At 39.2% G+C, this 18659-nt stretch overlaps 1 protein-coding gene across 2 annotated transcripts in view; it reads right to left on the reverse strand.

Annotated features, from left to right (window-relative positions):
- Window positions 1-11543, reverse strand: part of Calcr (calcitonin receptor) — a 76269-nt gene extending 64726 nt beyond the window's left edge. The window contains exons 1-2 of one of the 2 annotated variants that reach the window (XM_021165088.2): window positions 11261-11543; window positions 10068-10254 (exon numbers count right to left, since the gene is read on the reverse strand). The gene's annotated coding sequence lies outside the window, so the exon portion shown is untranslated. Of the gene's footprint in view, window positions 1-10067; window positions 10255-10437; window positions 10496-11260 lie in introns of those variants that run through there. The other variant, XM_021165087.2, reaches the window with a different exon arrangement.
- Window positions 11544-18659: the final 7116 nt, after the last annotated feature.

Genomic DNA, 18659 nt, shown 5'->3' on the forward strand with positions numbered 1-18659 from the left:
TACAAAATACTGAGATGTATACAAAAAGCATATATATATGCTTATATATATATATTTACTGATATGTTTTACAAAATACTGAGATGTATACAAAATGCATATATATATGCTTATATATATATTTACTGACATGTTTTACAAAATACTGAGATGTATACAAAATGCATATATATATGCTTATATATATGCATTTTGTATACATGGTTGCTTCCAAGTTCTTAATTAGTTCTCAAGTCATTCTTAAGTTTTGAGAACCTACCGTTTACAGGTTAGCTATAATGATATAATCTGTTCTTCTTTTGGTTAGCTTTGCACTGAATATTAAGTCTTTAATATCTTTAGCTGCAGTATAAAGATAACATTTTGGAATTAATATTCAAAATTATTACACAAAGACATCATCATTATTGCTGACAATTTTTTTTTCCTGAAGAGAGTTAAGCACAGTTTAATCCTACATGTAGAAAGCAAGATTTGTGGCTATGGAGCAAAAAAGTAGTAGATTTGAGTTTCCAGGAGTATCAAAAGAGACAGGAAGAGAGACTCTGGGGTGGCTCAAGCAAAGGGGCTTTTTCTTAAGAAGGTATATATATGGCCCACATGGTATTACTGTGTACATTTTAAGTACTGGGTGTGCCAGGATAATAGATGGAACAACCAAGAGAGACTACTCCTGTCATGTGTTCCATTCTTCTCTCATCCATGAGTACAGTGGTACATGAGGCTTTCTGTAAATGCTCATGGCTCCCAGTAACCTTGTCTGCTCTTTGGAGAGAGCACTGGGCACGGAGTCATAAGGATGGGGTTGCCCTGGCAGAAGGTGGTAACCTTCTGCTGGGCTGAACTGTGACACTTCTGTGGTTTCTTTCTTAATGAAAGCATTGGGTTCCTGATCTTAATAAAGGTAAAATATGAATTACTGGGAAAACATATGGCACCACCGTAAAGGCAGAAGTGCTATTTTAACAAATTAAAATGCAGCTCAATGAGATCATAACCTTCAAATTGGACATCAAGTTGCTGCTCCTAAAATGTGCCTAGATATTAATATTTCAGTAGCTAAAAAGAAAAGCCAAGTTTCTCCCTGACCTTCTATTCACTAAGATAACATTTCCAATTTGTAAGAATATATATTTTCCTCATGGGATACAATAAAATTATTTTAATTTTCAATGGGAAAAGAAGCAACCTAGTAAATACTTATTTTTTCCTGAATTGGCCCCCAAGCTATGATCATTTGCTTCGTTGGGGTTTTGCCTTAATGCCATCTTTGCAGTCTATGTGATGTTAGGAATGAAAAAGTGTTCTAATATTGTCCTGACCTTTTAGCCTTGTAGTAGGCCCAGGCAAGAAGGTGTTGAAGCAATTTGCATTACTGTGTGTTTTGTGCCAAGAACGTCTCTGAATCCTGGAGTAAAGAAGCTCCATCCAAATGCCCACAAACAGCAATATTTAATCAAGACACTCAGATGTCTGCCTGGAATCCTACCTGTCCCACGTAGGGATAGAAAATCCTTACACTGAAAGTTGGATTAATTAATATATGAGTTGAGTCAGTTTAAAATTAAATTTGGCAGCAATAAAATTTGTCTTTCCTTTACCTGTGTTTCCTGAGATGACTTCATAAAAAAAGCACTCTAGAGAGAAAATCTTAAATAGCCAAGCTTTTCTTTAGGAATCACTATTATTATTAAATGGATATTTTCTCCATTCTATCTATAGGATAACCACTAATTATCTTTGAGCTCCAGGGAAGGATAAATGGAGCTTTTATGTTTCGTGGCCATCAAATTGCTGTGTTAATAATTATTAAATTAATTTGATGACTCTTTAAAAGAGGAATTGTTCAAATAACAAAAACTTAAAATTATAAATCAATATTACATTTTACATTTTGTTGCTGTGAAAAAATGTCTGCTTATATATTTAGGCATCTAGAACATTCCCATAGGTGGGGCTTGTGCTATTCCAAACTGTGCCAAAAGGTTGGAATTTGGGGATAAATGCAGTCACAGCTCCTGTAGGCCCCATGGGTGGGGATGCCAGGTGTCTGTCATGTCTGTGGAGAGGGGCTCCTTATTTCATCTGTTACAGAGGCTTGAGCATCCATGATGATTAATATTCTAATTATAGGATTTTTAAAAGGTCTTCAAGTCACCATCAAATGCCATTAATTGGAGTAGCAGAGAGAAGGAGGTCAATCAATCTTAGGTTTGAACTGTGGCTCTGCCACATTCAGAAAGCCATGAATTTCCTCACGTTTCTAATCCTGCTTTCTCATTGATGGATTGGGTTTGATAGTAACTTATAAGGACACAGGATACTCTAACAGTCTCCTGAAAAGTGACTGAATAGTGCTGTATGCAGCACACAGTAGGCACCTATGAATTGTTGTTGCCTTTGTTGTTATTTTGTTGTGTATCCTAAATCAGGAGGTCCTAGGTTATTTTAGAAGATAGATTTTCTGTTTAATGTGACTTGCTTCTGGTTCTGGACTATACTGGGAAAATAAGATACTCGAGTAGCTTTGTTCACATGCAAGAAGCAGAAGTAGGAATATCCTTAAGGATCCACAATTAAAAACTGGAATATATAATTCGCCTATGACTTCCTTATGTAAAACAGTGCAATGCTTGATTGTAATCCAAAGCACATGCTCCTGTCATCCTTTTAATCATACCCAGACTGCATGTAATAACTGCTATAATGTAAATGCTGTTTAAGGAATTGCTTTAATTTTTAATTATGTGTAGGTGCATATGTTGGTGGTATGCACATGTGAGTTCATCTGCCTGTAGAGGCCACTGGTTTTCAATCCCCCTGGCTTGAGCTGGAGTTACAGGCAGCTGTGGGCCATCTGACATGTGTGCTGGGAATTGAAATCCAACCTCTGCAAAAGCACTATGTGCTCTTAACCACTGAGCCATCTCTCCAGCTACTATAGATGCTATTTAAATATCTCCTCGGCTTCCCGTGTTCAGGGAATAGCTACAGGGGGAAAAAAACCCAGCGTGCCCACATTCAGCACAGATTTAATTTTTCAAAAGATGTTTTTAGCATGGGGGCAGAAATCCATGGCTGTGACCCCATAGACAATGGACGTACACTTTACTTTGTGCTTTAGAGGGGTTGGAGGGAGCACTGGAAGCAGTTCTGCATGATGTGATGGGTTCCGAGCTGTGAGGGAGGCTTTCAATGTTTACAGAAGAAAACATGATCTGTTCCATAGGTTAGCATGGACTCTAGCCTGAAGCAGGAGAATGGGTGTAATATGCTTAAAAATGAAAATGGATTATTGACTTGGAGGAAATATTACAGAGAAATACGTCAAAGTTTTGAGACAATTGTGAGTTGATACTTTAAAAGAAAACTTCAGGCTTCACTGTGACTAAAATCACTTCAGGAAAAAAAATTGTCAGCATCTTTATGGTTAAATTTAAGTAAGTTTTAACTCTTCCCTATATGAGCATAGAAATCTGTCTGGATTTGCTGAGACAATTGGAAAACAGATGACTGTCATTTGTAACCTTGAACAGAAAGAAAAGAAGTTAACACATAGTCATAACAAAAGGGACATGTCATAAAGCAGCTAGAAAAATTTTCATCTTTTCCAAAAATTGACACATTTGTCCTGAAAACTTGTATGCAACTTCTTAGGGCATAATCATTGTGGGAACAGTTTGTATATGCTGAAATACTAGAATCTCTAGGGGGCTAGGAAAGCTTTTGTTGGCCTTTTCCCCCATATACTAAAGAGAATATGTTACATAAAAGTAAATATACACATATTATATGTGTAGCACGCACACACACACACACACACACACACACACACACACACACACACAGAGGCACTCATTCACACAGTTTCCTGTGCACAGAACTTGTGGAGAGTCTTTAAAGAAACTGACAGAAGGCTCTTTGGGAAGTTATCAGTGGCCTGCAAACCTGATGGAGCATCTCAGGTGTCTGCAGTTTTCTAAATCACTGTGTTGGTTTTTGCTTTGGAAGGTTACTTTTGTACTGCTCTTCGCTCCTGTTTGTTATACAGTCTAGTTTCCTACCTGTTACTTCATGTCTCCCTTCTTTACTCAGCTTTTTATGAACTGTCATTTTAATGCCAACTCACATCCTCTTTACAAGGATCACCTCCCTAGAAACTGTTCCTGCAACCCACTTCAGAGCACCAAGGAACTGTAATTATCATAATATTCTTTGACCAAAATAATAAGCATTTAGTAAATATTTACTGACTATGAAAATATAAGTGATGGTATCAGGATAAAATCATGTGTGTTGGGGGGAATAATTAATATTCTCTGGGGGATGGACGTAGGTTAGATATAAAATGCTAGATTCTGAAGCCCCATACAAATAAAGGACAGCTCCTGGGAAAAGAACTGTTGGGAGAAACATAAACCAAACAAAGCAGCCTAGCAACTTTATATAAGTGAATGGACAGACAGGCAGACACACACACACACACACACACACACACACACACACACACACCAGTTTTGAGGCAATGTAAACTGAGGTTGACAAGCAAGGGCATAAGGTTGCAAGTGAAGGATGGACTGTAAATCTGGATTCAATTTTTCGAGTATGATTGTAGCCCCTGAGCTGGAATTAAGGAGCTGCTGAGATTTTCTCCATACCATTGATGGGGAGAAATTAAATGAGGTTTTATCATGAAGGGTCTTAAAAGAGGGATACATCCTTGGACATTAACTGAACAATTTTGAACAGAGTATGACAAGACCATAGCTTGAAAGTAATTCTGGCTGTGTTGTAAATTCAAAACACAGGGACTGAAATGTGGCTGAATATTGGGAGAAAATTTAAATGTTTTTGATAATGGTAATAAAAGGGGTGGCTGAAGAGCTTTTGAAAAAGCTTAGCATCTGTCAGAAATTGGAAGTACCCCATATTTGATAATTTGAGAGAAAAGAATACACTGCCAAAAAATGTCAGTGCAACAATACAGTTAAATAGTGGTTACAGAAACATTGGTTGCACTGCGCTGAACGAGGTGCTTTATTTCTTTGAGAATGAACTCCTTGTGGTTAAAGAATCCAAACTATGCTCATACAGAGGACACTGATGTGCATGGTTTCTTTAAATAGAAACTTCCATCAGAACAGAGCAAAGTCAAGTGGTCACAGGTGCCCACAGGTGTTGGCAGCTGAGCGGAGCTAAGGGCACCATCTAGAGAGAACAGTGGGCTCCCAGATGTTATCTTGCAAGCCAGCTCAGTGTCAGGACTTTTACTACATTCTTTGATAAGCATTTTCTTTTCTAAATTCATTTTTTTTTTAGAAGTAAAACCACATTCTAAACACACACACACACACACACACACACACACACACACACACACCATTGCTCTTGAGAAATGGATTTGAGAAAATTGTACTTAACTGTATTAATGAACATACATCAATGGGACTTTCTACAAATTCATCCTCAATGTTTCAACCTCATGATTTACTTGAATAAAAAACAAAGTTTTAAGCTCTGTGACCTCACCATAGGTCTGTTTTCTAACCTTACACATTAAAGCCAGAACATATGATTTTCTGTGTTTTGATCAAATCTAAAACAATGTAGGACCACCTTAACAACAGAAAATATTACCATCTGGGGGTTTTTTTTTTATCAGTTGGAGCTCGGCAAGATCACATTGACACAGAAAGATACATAACTGTCATATACCAAACCATGCTTTTAATTATACTCAAGATGGAAAAAATGCCAATGTCTGCTTGAAATAATCATCTATTTATTTATGCTTATTTTTTACTAGATGCAACATCTTAAGGACAAGGATATGACTTTTTATGTACTGGCAGACTTAAATCACTGGTTGGCATTTAATAAATAATAAAATGTTTATGAATAAGTGACATTTTAAAAATAGACATTTAAACACTTACATAGAACCTACTATGCATAAACACACAAATGCTTTACAAATAGTAATTCACTTAATGCACATTAAATAAAATCTTTCAAATAGATGTGCTCTTTATACCACAGAACAGGTAAAATACTTGCCTGATTTATGCAACCACATTGGTGGAACCGGGAGTCCTTCCCCGGTTCAGCTATATCAGAGCCTTTGCTCTCACCCTATACCACTTTCAAATAGATGCTGTCTTTAAAAAGTTAAGAATATAAATATTCACTTACTATGTGTTTTATGATACAGTTAAACTCAGAGTAAGAAGCTATGAGTTTGAGTACATCTTTATATTACTTGATTTGCTATATTAAGCAAGTGTATTCACAGAATGGAACCTCAATTTTCTCATGTATAAAATCAGGGCAGTAGATTTTTACTTCAAAAGCATATGATGAGTTTTATAAAACCAATTTGTATGAAAATAATAGAACACAATTGGCACCCAGAATATGTTATTGGTATGCCAAGGAGAAGGGCTCTAAGTTTTCTCTCTCCTCTTTCAAAATGCACATTTGCACATTGTATAGCATATTGGTGTTAGTAAAAGGAAATAAAATTCTTTGCTTCATAAAGCATTTTTTAAACATTTCCTGAAGCTAGAGTTCATGTAGTAAGGCATTTTCTGGATGGCAGGATAACTTGTTTTCTGGGGAAAATGTTGGGATCTGTTATGATTTAACAATCTAATATAAAGAATAAAATCTTTCTTCTAGTTAGAGAATCAACTTATATGCATCACATACATGGAAACAAAGAGTTGACTGGCAACACAACAAATGACATTTATCTTCACCAAGATCCTTCAACATTAATGGGCTCAAAGAAATCCAAAGATCAGAATAAGTAGCATTTGTGTTCACCAAGACCTTCCTACATGAATAGGGTCTATCAACTCATAGAAAACTATATCAGCTGATTCATATCAGTCATGGTTGCATGTAATCACCTAAAGATATTCATCAATACACAGGCCTTTCCCCCCAGATACTGTGATTTAATTAGGTTAGGTTAAGTAGGGTCTGGCATGCTTGGTTTTTGCTTTTTTCATTAAATAAAAATTCTCTCAGAGATTCTAATTTGTGGCTCAAGTTGAGAACATCAGTTCTACTTATTAGTAAATCATCACTGACCCCCCCCCCAATTTTCACCTCACCTTTACTTTATTAAACACCAATGAAATTTATTATTTTCATTCAAGTCACCACTGAAAGAATGTGTGCTTGTGAGGTTTCATGGAGATTCATGAAAAACTGAGATACCATGGCATGACTATTTGATATTTTAGCTTTATTTCTTTTAATTGCTTAAAACAAAGGCTATCTTTATTTACCCCAAATCTTCCAAAATTACGAGTAACTGGGCAATAAGAAATATAAATTAAATTTAAATATAAATACCATCAAACAATACAATAGATTTAGAGTATGTCCTTTGGATCAATTCTAGTGAATACATTTTTTTATTATATATAGATTACAGTATTCAGTGTGTTGGTGTGGTCAATAAGCAATACGCATTTTTACAATATGATAAATATTACTCTTAAGACTTTAGTTATTAAAATTAACTGTAGGTGAGAGTTATTGTTGAACCAAAACAAATTCTAGTCAAGGGTTGTTTGGGGCTGCTGCAAACAGAATAGAAATGAGTGTGAACACTGACAAAATGGAGGGCTTTGCAAACCTAGCCCATGCTTCATTTTTCTGATTTAAAATATACTATAGATTAAATAGTATATTAAAGGTATCATAAAGAACATTTTTTTCCCTCTTAGTTGCCCTACAATTTCAACAATTAACAATTAAGACAGACTTGCTCAGAGTCACTTCATCCACAAAGGTGGCATGGTCACCTAAGGATCAACTACTGAAAGTATGTAAGGCCAACAACAAGCAATTACAATTTATACTTAATAAATATCATAACATTCCCACTTTGTCCTTAACAGTAAGTCAGCAAGCTTGACTATATAAAATACTTGTCTTTTATCATCATTTCAGACAGTGAAACTTGGAGACCATGCTATTTAATATTGATTCTAGAACCTACATGTTCAACCTATAGTTTATTTTAAACATCATTTTTCTCTCAGCTGCCCAACAATTTCAACAAATATCCATGATTAGGCAGGCTCATTCAGAGTCATTTCAACCACAAAGGTGGTCATAGTCACCTAAGGATCAACTACTGAAAGTAAATAAGGCCAGCAACAAGCAATTAAAATGTATACTTAATAAATACCATAACATTAAAAGCATTCCTATACAGCTGTCTTCTGAGATATAGCTGTCTTTTGGAGAGGCTATACCAGTGCCTAACAAATACAGAGGTGAATGCTCTCAGCCAACCAGTGAACTGAGTATGGGGTCCCCAATGGAGGAGCTAGAAAAAGGACAGAAGGAGCTAAAGGGATGTGCAGTTCCATACGAGGAACAATACGAACTAACCAGCACCCCCAGAGCTCCCAGGGACTAAGTCACCAACCAAAGAGTGCACATGGAGGGACCCATGGCTCCAGCTGCATATGTAGCAGAGGATGGCCTCGTTAGACATCAATGAGAGGAGGGGCCCTTGGTCCTGTGAAGGCTTGATACCCCAGTGTAGGGGAATGGCAGGACAGGGCAGCAGGAGTGGGTGGGTTGGTGAACAGGGGGAGGGAGGATGGGATAGGGGAATTTTGGAGGGGAAACCAGGAAAGGGGGTAACATTTGAAATGTAAATAAAGAAAATATTTAATAAAAATAAATAAATAGAAGCATTCCCACTTTATTCTTAACAGCAAGTCAGCAAGCTTGACTATATAAAATATTTGTCTTTTATCATCATTTCAGACAGTGACAGTTGGAGACGGCTATTTAATATTGGTTTCAGTACCTACATGGTTAACCTATAGTTTATTTTAAACATTTTTTTTCTCAGATGCCCATCAGTTTCAAAAAATATCAGTGGACAGGCTCATTCAGAGTCATTTCCAACACAAAGGTGGCCATGGTCACCTAAAGATCATGCTTCCTTTTTTCTGATTTACAATATATTATAGATTAAGTGTATAGATTTACAATATGTTATAGATTAATATACTATTAGATTAAAGGTATCATCAAGAACTCTTAGGTAGATTCCAGAGGCAAAGCTTGCAGAATAGGCGGCCATTCTAAGTGCACTTTTTTGATTTTTGACTTTGCACCATTTTAGACCTCAAGAAAAGTGACCTCTTGATGGGGTCAATTAATTAATTGACCCCTCATTAACCGTATTCACCCTGACTTAGGGATGGCGAGAAAACAAAGGAAACTAATTAGGAAACTATGCACACAACAGATTTTTCTTAATAGGTGTGAAGAATGGTTGCTATGCATAAATGATTGTTGGAAATTCTGTGTAGAACATGACCAAACAAGCAACACCATTCACCACTGTATTCCAAGACCCAGCACAACGCTGCCTAGATGCCCACATTCTTTAATTGATACCTACTAAACATCTATTAGGAAAAGCCATGACCTTAAGCCTAGAAATTGCTATACTCAGCAGTACAGGAGGCTAAAACTTTTGAGAGAAAATTCATATGAGTAATATCATAAAACACCCACAGAACCTGAGAGCTCCTCAGCACAGTTATAAATGATCACATCTTCCAATGACACTTTTTTTTTCCTTAAGCCATGGTAAAATGAAGCAACCGAGACTAAGACCCTACAAGAACACCTCTAAACATCACAGTCAAACTACAATTTTGCAATAAAAAAATGCACAAAGTATCAACCAGTCAAACTACAATTTTGCAATAAAAAAAATCCACAAAGTATCAACCAGTCAAACTACAATTTTGCAATAAAAAAAAAATCCACAAAGTATCAGCCAGTCAAACTACAATTTTGCAATTAAAAAATTCACAAAGTATCAACCAGTCAAGTTACAATTTTGCAATTAAAAAAATCCACAAGGTATCAACCAGTCAAACTACAATTTTGCAATAAAAAAAAAATTCACAAAGTATTGTTCTCACTACCATCTTTCGTGGGACACTCCACATCTTTAATTCCAATCATTCCCTCCAAAAAAGAAAAAAGAAAGGGGGAAAAAAACCCCTTCTTCTTACCAGGAATTCTCTTGTTGGATGTCTGGGCACAGCTCAGGTGTTCTCAGGAACACAGACTTCACTGGGCATCTCCAGGCAGGGGATGCCAACGGCAGGGTGAGGCGCAGAAGTAAGCACCTCTCCAACCAAGAGTTGTCTGCAAGCCAGCCAGGTGCAGTCCGCCCAGAGTCTTGGGCGGCTGGCTCTCCTAGTTTAAAGTGAGAGCAAACTGAATTAGTCCTAAGCACTCCTTCTTGTCCACCTTCCAATTTCCAGACCCTTTAAGCCTCCTTTATGGGGTAGGTTTAAAGCCCAAAACTGTAAAGCAAAAACGGCTCCAGGCAAGGTCCTTTTCCCGGTTGCTCTGCTCCCCAAAGCGCGGGAGCCTCACCTTAGCAGAGCCTGCCGCTGCTCGCTCAGAGATGAAGCTGTGCGCAAACTTCTCCGACTTAAGTCCTTTTCCGTGCGCGCGTCACCCGCTCCCTCCTCCCTACGCGCTGTGGCCAAGGGGGGTGGTGGGGACGGACGCTCTCAGAGCCGGCCCCGCCCGGACCCTCCCTGCGCGTCAGCCCCTTCAGCCCTCGGAGGGAGGGGCTAGCAGCCGCTCCGTGCTCCTCCGGACCCCAAGCCCCAGCGGGAGAGGGTCTGCACTCGCTGCCGCTGCTCCACACCCCAAGAGTCCCCACACCCCAGCGCTCGGAGCCCCAGGAAGCAGGAGAGGGTCCCCAGTTAGACCTTGAGTAGGGAGGGAGTTGGGTGGTCGACAGATTGGGCTCAGTGATCGTAACCCGTCCCTGGAGGCAGCTTTCTGAGAGTCCAACCCCTTCCCTGGAGGATGAAAATTCCGTAGGGAGGTGAGTTTCCCAAAGAACCCTACCCCAAAGAGAGTGGTCCCTGGCTCCAAACGTGGTCACAGGGACCCGATGGAGAGTGGAATCTGTAGTGGGGCGCGGCAGTAAAATTAGGGTGGGAGCGTGAGAAAACAGCTGACCAAGACCTGGAGTGCTGAGTAAGGACCCCGGAGGCAGAGGGTAAGAAAAACCAGAGGGTCCAGCAAGCCCTGGACCCCTTTGGATTTGGGCAGGTGCAACCTAAGGTGCAGGTTGGATTTGGGGGGACATTGCCCTCCACAAAAGAGGTTGTTGCTGGTTTATTATCTTAGGGTGAATGACCGAAGTGAGGACAGCTAGAAAAGAGTAGTCTGAGGTACCTACCTGACTTGGTGTTGAGGACAATTCCCCTTCTCCACTGAAAGCCAGCAGGAGCCCGGGACAATCTGATTCCAGGCAGGGCGCAGTCTGGGCTGGCAGGCGCACCCTGGGAGGAAAGCAAGTTGCTTCCAAGGACAGGCTACCCTCCACCTCCTATCCGGAGCTGGGTGCAGCCAGGCATCAGCGGGCACTTTTTTTCCTGACTGTTCAAGCAAAAGCCAGGAAAAGCAGTTACCTGTGTATCCCGGGAATGCAAAGTGGCTGTAGCCCTCGAGGTGACTAACACACCAGAAAAAAAGTAGTAATAATAGAATGGGGAAGCGTCAGACAGCAAGACAAAATACTTTCCTAGGCACTCAGAGGTTAAGAGTTTGGGTAGTTCTGGGTGACAGATTCAGGTGGCTTGTGAAAGGGGCTGCAGTTCTCCTCCTCATCCATCCATCCTTGGATCCCTTGCCCCTGAAGTCAGTGACTTCAGGCAAAAGTGTGTGTGCTTCTGTCTTAATTTGAACCCCTACTCGACTCTTCCATGCAGAGAGATTATAGGGCCCCTAATCTGTTTAGTTTGGGGCTTTTATTGTCCCAGTGGAAGACAAATCAGCCCTACAATTTCCATAGGGGTAGTCTTAAAAGCCCCCCCCCCCCACTCCATTTGCTCTCTGCCTTTCCCTCTCACCTTCAATCGGGTGACCAAAAGGGCCGAGTGAGACTCCTACATTCAAACCTAAAGCACTACTCCACTGCAGGGGAAGAGTCTTTAGCCCCTTCATTTTCTGGATCTAAGTGGCAGTAATATTGTTGGCCGTGTGAAATGTGACAAGGGGCCAGACATTCCGGTGAGAGGGATGTTAGCAAAGAAAAATGCAGAGCAACATGCACAAAACCTGTATACAAACCTTCCTATTTGTACAATTAATTTGGGCTAATAAAAAATCAAAAGAGATCCTCTAAATTCACGATTTAGATGTAAATCCTGGCTGTGTGCTTTAACATCTGTCCTGGGTTCAGTAGCTCTCTGATTTTCCAGCTGCTGCTAGCCAGCCGGCAGCTGATCAAACCTTCTTTTTAAAAATTCTTTTGGTAACCTTAATTGCCTTCATGGAAACAAACGGCAAAGAATTATTAAAATTGTTAATTTATCTACTATATACTATAGCAACTGCTGGGGGGTCAAATATCCAGAATTATTCTTTTGTAACCCCAAACCACTGAAATATCAGTGAATTGGGGAAATGATTGGTGTGAGGAAGAAAGTGTCACTGTCCAGCTAGCACAGGGAAATTTGTTGTTGTTGTTGTTGTTGACTGATCCTTGGGCATCCCACAGTATTGATAACAAACAGGAGTGTTCTGATAGCAAATTGGACGTGATTCTGTAAAGCCACGGAGTTGTACACGACTTAGATTAAGAAAAAAAAAGTCTAAGAACTATAAAGGAAACAGCACACGTATGCTATAAAGCCTTAAAGCATGTGAGGTGTAAGCAGAGGCAACTTCAACTAATTGAGGTTCTAACTGTGCCAGAAGTAATTTTGGCGAAGCAAGAAGCCACTGTAGCCAGATTTTGGGGAAGGTGATGTAGCTGGAGTGGATCAGGGATGAGACTGAGTCTCTCAAGGGGAATAAAATGACTTTGCTTGCTACATTAATTTATTAATACCAAAATTGCTATGCACCTGTTAGATGTGTTTGGAATCACAGAAGTGTAGCTAGCTCTGTTGCTGTCTTAATGCTTCCAGAATATTTTCTGTGTGGACCCAGTAAGTCCCCAGATGGAAAGAAGTGGATGTAAGGGCCATGAAATAGCAAAGGTATGTTTGCCCGGTGATCTAGACTTTCTGAAATCTGTTGCTTGTTCCAAAGTCAGTGTAGTGAACTGGAGTAGAACCTAGCACAGTGGAGCATGTTTGGGAAATATGGGTGTGGTTCCTTGGAAGTTCAGTCTCATTTCCACATTGGACTGTCTGGGCTGGAGTGCTGAGAAAAAGAGATGGGTTAGAATCAAAGTTAACATAAACTTGATTCAGGGTAAGTTGCTGCTTTTCAAACAGGATGCTTCATATTTGCAAATAAACCTTTGAATAAAACAAATTTATCTGTGTGGCATTCAGGAAATAATGAAGTTAATTGTTAATTCTATATTTCTGCGATTGTCCCTGATTGCTCTTGTTCTCAGAGTGCTTAGGTTTATGAATGGTTTACTGTTCTGTCCCTCTTTAAACATCTTGTCTGTTAGGCAGCCGTGAGTTTAGGGAGACTCTGTAATCAATCTTGTCTTCCGTGTCTGGAGACTAAAGAACTAACTGCTTTAGAGGCAAATTCCACCTCTGCCTTTAAAATTCCCCGTCTTCATTGCTCAGAGTGTGGAGTCTCACAATACATGAAGCTCAGAGCTAGTCCTTTGGCTGGATAGCGAAAGCCTGGGATCTGCCTCATCTGCCCTTCAGCTCCTGGATTACAGGTTTGAGCTGCTGGACAAGAGGATGCTGGGGCTCTGGACTCAGCTCCTTATCCTTGTACGGTGAGCACAGAGCTCACTGAACCACCTCTCTCTATCCCTGAGTTTGTTCTCTTTTTAAAAAATAATCTAGATGAAAAGTTTTTCTCAGGGACTTAGTCTGTTCTTTTATTAATTCCTGATAGGCAAAGCTTCATTGTATTGAAATACACCCCAGATCATTATACTCCATTTAGAGCATATTTAACACTCCTTGGATCATAATATACTGGACTAGTCACCCTGGGGTACCTAAGGTGTATAATGTGCAGTTCCGACCCCAGGAAACCCGGAGTCCGAATGCAGACATGCAGTGCTCCCTTTTCGGCCTTCTTGAACACACAGCAGCTGGTGATTATCCTGTATGTAATTACCCTTCAGCTTTACAGACCTCAGGATAACAGTGAGAATAATAATTTATCTTGGTAAAAAATAATTTTCTTCCTTTGAAACAATGTGAACTTTGACCTGATAGATCATTCTTTTCCGGGAGGAAGAAAGAAAGGCTGCTTTGATTTTCTGGCTCTTTTTTTTTTTTTTTTTTTGACATGGAGCTGGTGTGTCTCACAGTTTTATTTCTATAAAGAATACATCTCCTGACAGCAGAAAACAAACAAACAAAAAAACCAAACAAACAAAATAAATAAACTAAAGCGAAGCTGAACCACAAATTCCTCGGGAACTAGGAAATGTCTTCCCTAATTCTACTCAGTATAAAGTTTACTTGGGTTAACAGTTAACTCAGTCAATAAATAACCCATAGTAAGAGGCCGTGGCAGGGTGTACAGTACTGAGTCGTAATGGAAACTAATTCTTCCATGTCTGAGGAAGTTGGGAAATAGATACTTCCTGTTTTATAAAGAGAATTCCAGAGAGAAATCCAGGAGTTAGGGGAAAAATCTGCAAAATAAATAAAGAAATAAAAATAAAATGCATGTACCCATTCATTAAAAGAAAAAAAAAAGCATGAATAATTGAATACCAAGAGCTTACATCCTAACGTAAGTTGGCCGGATGCAAATAATAATAAACAGGAGAGTGGTTAATTTCAGGTACCGACAGTATTAAGGAGATTGCTGACAGACAGCTGAGATGCAGGCATGGCTGTGTGCTCTATGTGTGAGGGAAGGTTCTCCTTGAGCTGAGCCTCTCATGCCTTCCTAGAAAAATCCTCGTGGTGTGCTTGTCTCACCCATTCCCTATTAAAGGTATAGTTTGGTCAGGAATCTATTCATCTTGGGATATGCATGTGTGGGTATGCGTGCCTCTGTAAAAGGCTCTCTGTAATTTAGTTGTATTTGGTCTGTGCTCATGAATTTAGACGAGAGGAACTGTGGGAAAAGTAGCCCCAATTTTCTGTACCTTCTAGGGTTGCTTCATATTATGTTATGTTAGTGGGAAAACTCTCACTTGCTACTAACCTCTTAGCTTAAATTGTCAGGATATCTTATTAGAGTGCTCAGAGGAATATACAACTTCCCCTAGAGCTATAAGCAAAAATGTAAATTGTCTTTCATAGCTGCATTTCTTACTTTTGGCTTTATAATGAAAAACCAAGAATTTTATCGGCTCTCCCTTATTGAAAACTTACTATGTACTGATTTGTTATTAACAAGCATTGGCCTTATCTTAATTCTATAGGGGAGGCACATTTTTATTACTGTTAAACAAGTGCAGGGGCAGATGCCAAATGTGTTAAATGTTTTGACAAAGTAGCCAGGAGTTGACTGCAGGATGATTAATTTGTATACACACTGGACTACAATGTTTCCGTAAATACAAGAATGGGGATCACCTGTATCCTCCATTCCAGCACTAGCTGGTCGGAGAGCAGAGGGAGAGTACGGGCTGTAAGGGCACTGGGTCGGACTTTCTGCTTGCTTCCCACCGGCTTGCTTTCACAATGTAAAAAAAACCCAAAAAAACCAAAAAAACAAAAAACAAAACAACAACAACAACAAAAACCTTAGGATTCTAAATAGTGGAAGAGGCCCATGGCAGACATCTGTAAATATTTCAAAAATAGATTTTAATTATAGAGTTTATTCAGAGAAGGGAGTGAAGGTGTACAGATTTTTCAAAGGCAGAAATTGCAAAAATCAAAGAAATCCTCCAGTTTTAAAAGAAAAACAAAACAAATAAAAAAAAACAAAACAAAAACAAAACAGGACTAGGAATAAGGCAAAGGCTGAATGGGAGGGAGGCACTGTGAAGGGGCAAGACTGCTATCTCTGGGGTCATCCTGAACTATCCAGGTCACTCAGGTTGCTGTTCTTCAAAATTGATTACAGAAAAATTGATTACAGATGACTGTGTTTATCGGGGAGAGAGTGAGATCTCGCTTTCAGTTACCTGCCTCTGCCCTTCCCAGATCCGCTTTCTCCACTTCAAAGGGGGCAGTATTTTCCCATGTCCTCTTCATTACTGCTTTGTTTAAAGAATATATTCTATCTGCCACCTTGTTTCTCCTTGCTGCCTAAATCTTTTCAGATGCTTTTCCCCAAGGTTTCAAAATCTCTAGTTGACAGATTCTGTGTTCCCCCTTCTTAAAGTGTATCTGGTCATGATTTTATCTCTCAGTGACGGACCAGCTAGATCCCCAGCTTCTTGAACGTGTCTCTATTGTAAAATATTATTTGAAAAGAAATGTTTATGTTTCTTATTAATCTAAGTTAAGATTTATGTGATACTAAACAAGCATCACCTTCTGCTACACGCAGAATGTGAGATTCAGCTGAAGAAGTTAGTGCCTTGCTGTTCAGATTTTAAAGGACTGCAAACTAACTGGGGATCTTGATGCACTGTGGCTTCTCCTTGGTACCTTTGGAGTGGGCCTTGAGATCGTGTGTGTGTGTGTGTGTGTGTGTGTGTGTGTATCTGTTTCATCTGTACTTGTGATGTATGTGGGTGCCATCCCTCTGGTGTGTGTGTTCCTGGAGGCCAGTTAACAACTCCAGGGTGCCTCCTTTAACATTTCTCCAACTTAATTTTTTAAAAATATCCTCTCTCAGTTAATGTGGTGCACACAGAATCTGCTAGACTAACTGGCCAGCAAGCCTTAAGAAACCTTTCGTTATCAGTCCCGTGCCCTGGTATTATAGGTGTGCACCGTTAGGTCTAAGCTTTCATTGTGCTTGCATCTGAACTCAGCTTCTCACGCTGTGCAGCAGACGCAGCTTTCTGAATTCCTAAGAAGTTCACATGATTTTGATGCTGGTTTGTAGATTATCTTTTGGAAAGTATAGACTCTGGTTACTCCTCTCAAGTACATACACTGTTTTATACACCGCATTCATCTTAAAAGTCGTAGATAGGTTTGATTCCATAATATACAATATTGTATGACTCCATGAAATCGAACTGATTCTGTTTTGTTTTTTAATCTCAAAAATAGCTTAGTAATTATTTATAAATAGAAATAGTGAAGGCAATTGCTTTGAATAGGGAAAGCTTCCTATTGCAGGAAGCTGGGAAAGAAATTCATTCTTGGAGGCGTTATCAACAGAATTTATTTGTCTTAGAAGTTTTAAAGTTAAAATCAGGGTTTTAAAGAAACTAGTCTTTCTGAGCAGAAGAAACGAATGTTGGCGCGGAGATGGATGATGCTCACAAGGCAACAATGGGGGTGGTAGGGTGTTTTTGATAGTTCTGGAGTTTGATGGTTATGGGGATTTGAGGCTGATTGTGTTCATCATAGGTCAGAGTGGTAGCTCTGGCATGGTGGCAGTTCCTGAACTGGTTTGAAGTGGTTGATAGGGTTGTCATTTTTCAGTAAAGAACAGAGCAGCAGTTGCCCGTCTTGTTTCGAGCCCTTTGCTAATTTTGTGTATGCTAAAAAATATTGCTTAATTTCTTTGATCCTTAGTTTGCTCATAAAATCAAACAAACATGATAATTATGTGATTATGCTATAGAGATGAAATAAAGTACATAAACACCTTAGCAAAATGGAAAGACCATGTCCTATATTAAACAGATATTGATAATTATTGGCAAATGAGCGAGGCTCTGCTTTCATTCTTAGCTTGCAAGTGTTCTACTGAGTTGAATTCAGACTTTAAAATTTTTAGTTCATGTTTTCCTGTCTGGTTATACCTTCTGTTTCTCAGAACCAGAGGACATAGACATGTCATTAACCTTCAGATGTTCAATGAGTAAAGGCTGTTCAGACCTTTCTTTCTTAAAATTTTCTTCATACATAATTTCAGGCCAGTAGAGATTGGCATGTCTAGAATTTAAGAATGTATTTTTGCATCTAGAATTTTAAATAATCTGTTAAGTGGGTAACTAGTGTCCAGGCATAGGAATTTGGACTATTTGGACTATTTTCTATTATTTTTATCTTAGCCCACAAGCCTCGTGCTGAAGAATCATTTCCCTGATTACCAAGTGAATGTTTAAGAAATTACAAAATTTATCATTGCCTGGAGATGAAGTCTCCTTGAGACATTTTAACAGTTTATAGCAGTTCAAACTTCTTAGCCAGGCAGTCGTGATTCTTCAAGACTGGGTAATAAGGCCATCATGGTCAATTGCTGGCCACTTTTACCTCTATGTGCACTTGACTTGGCTAGTCTAGACCACTTACCCATTAATAATAATAGTTTCAATTAATTAAATACTCACCACCTGTCAGACAGCACCGAACAGGTCTCAAGCATTATGTCATTGACCTCTGTGTCAACCCTGAAAGGAACACTTTATTGACCTTTGTAGATGTTTAAATATTCATAATAGTTAAGAATTTTTATCACTGTCATGAAATGCATACTGATTTAAGTTCATGTACTTAGGATTTACTTTTTCTAGGGTCAGCAGCCTCTCCCTCCACACTTTCTGGCTTAGCTTCTGCTGCTCATTGTTGGCTCTCCTTCTGAAGTGTACTTGATATCTTATTGTTTTAGGT

The sequence above is a fragment of the Mus caroli genome, chromosome 6 (genome assembly GCF_900094665.2).
Source record: "Mus caroli chromosome 6, CAROLI_EIJ_v1.1, whole genome shotgun sequence".
In the NCBI taxonomy this organism is placed as follows: Eukaryota; Metazoa; Chordata; class Mammalia; order Rodentia; family Muridae; genus Mus; species Mus caroli.